We start from the raw sequence: 2,113 nt of genomic DNA on the forward strand, positions 1-2,113 counted from the left end.
GGCAACGAGCTCATCTAGAGGCTCTTGATGTGGGTCACAAAAAAGGATATCATCCATATAGTGATAAATGATCAAAGAAGGAAACCGCGTCCTAATCGACTCTAATGCTTTATTGGCATAAAATTGGTATATTGTTGGGCTATTAAACATCCCTTGGGGTAGGACTCTCCAGTGGTAATGGGGTGATGGTCGGCAGTGATTAACAACAGGAATGGTAAAGGCAAATTTCTCTCTGTCTTGTTCAGCTAAGGGGATTGTGAAAAAGCAGTCTTTTAAATCAATAATAAATCAGCCAATTTTGAGGCAACATGGAGGGAGAGGGGGTTCCTAGCTGTAAGGGACCAAAAGGCTCAATTACTGCCTTAATAGCTCTGAGATCACGAAGAAGTCGCCACTTGCAAGTTTCTTTTGGAACACAAAAGATAGGAGTATTCCAAGGGCTATTACTAGGCTCTATATGCCCGTTTTTTTTAATTGTTCATCTACTAATTATTGGAGATGAATCAATTGGTCCCTTTTATTGGACACTGCTCAACCTATACGGGTTTGTTAGTTTTCCATTTTAATGGGAGGGGCTCAATTTGAGCAGTGGCTAGGAAAAACTTGTTTTAAGATGAATATTCCATTGACTCAATAAGTCTCTTCCCCATAAATTGATAGGGATACTCATCGCATAGGGCTGTATGTAGACTATTTGGTCATCGGGCCCTAAACATTTGCAAAAGGTCAGACTTTGTCGGGAAGGCTGGCTGCCTCCAACTCCAACTAGGGTGGCCGTAGGGACAGTAGCCCAGTGAGGCCATTGTGAGGGGGATTATAACGGTTACATCAGCCCCTGTATCAATTAACCCTGAGAAAAGTTTATCTTTGATCTTTATTTGCAAGAGAGGTTTGTCTTGAGAAATGTTGGCGAGCCAGTATTGTTCTAAAGGCGAGTTTGTGCTCCCAAACTTGCCTTCTCTTCTAGGTTTCTTCGCAGCTCCAGGGACCCAATAAGGAAGGATAAGGAGTTGAGCCAATCGCTGGCCTTTGTTAATGGTTATTAATTTGGAGGCCTGCGCCATAATTTTAATTTCCCTGGTGAAATCACTATCAATCACCCCTGGAAGAACTAGAAGTCTGGCTTTGGTAGGGCTACATCTTCCAAGAAAGAGACCAACATAGCCTTTGGGAAGCAGGCCAAATATGCCAGTAGGGATGAGGTATACATGCCCAAACTGATTAAGTGTGATGGTCTCCTGGGATTCTAAATCTAATCCTGTGCTTCCTTTGGTGGCAGCACATAGGGACCCCATGGGTTTGAGTAGCCCAGGCCTTGGGTGGGGGAGGGTGACTTTTCTTGTGGGCAGAAAGGAGCCATCCCCTCCCTTTGTTGTCCTGGGTGTGGAGGGGGGCACGCATTTGGGAGTTTCCCAAACTGAGGGGGCGACTGTCTTTATCAAATTTAGATCTACAGTTATTTGCCCAATGATTCCCTTTCTTGCATCGAGGGCACAATCCCGGCAAGAGGGAGGTTTGGGGAGTGTTTATAAAGGGGCAATCCTTTTTTAAGTGTCCCACTTTTCCACAGCCAAAACAGGTTGGGTTAGATTGTTTGAGGGCCAAGGCAAGTAGCATTGTTTGTAGGATTCTGTTCCCACAGTTTGACAGGCTTTAACATATTCACTGATAGTGGCTGCAGGGCTACTTGCATTGGGTTTGATATGCTTAAGAACTCTTCTGCAATCCTCATTAGCATTTTCAACAGCCAGGGAAAGAAACATTGAGTCGGTTGCTTCCATATTATCAAGCTGTCTTTGAATAGCTTCTTGGAGGTGATTGATAAAAGCCATATAGTTTTCAGTGGCCCCTTGTCGGATGTTAGTAAAGGACCATGATGATTTTCCTGACAGGGGGATTTTATGAAATCCCGTCACACTACATCAGTGCATTGCTCCCTGACGATGATCGGGAGTTGAGCTTGCTGCCTTGGTTGGACATATTGCCCTGTGTCAGACAATTGTTCAAAAGTCACTGGAATAGCAGCATCGAGGTTCTGCATAGCACGAGTGATGAAATTCCTGAGCAAAGACAGCATATTGGGCTGGGGTCGGGAGAGAGTTCCAGTCCCAGG

Source organism: Prionailurus viverrinus, chromosome X (genome assembly GCF_022837055.1).
Source record: "Prionailurus viverrinus isolate Anna chromosome X, UM_Priviv_1.0, whole genome shotgun sequence".
NCBI classification, from domain to species: domain Eukaryota; kingdom Metazoa; phylum Chordata; class Mammalia; order Carnivora; family Felidae; genus Prionailurus; species Prionailurus viverrinus.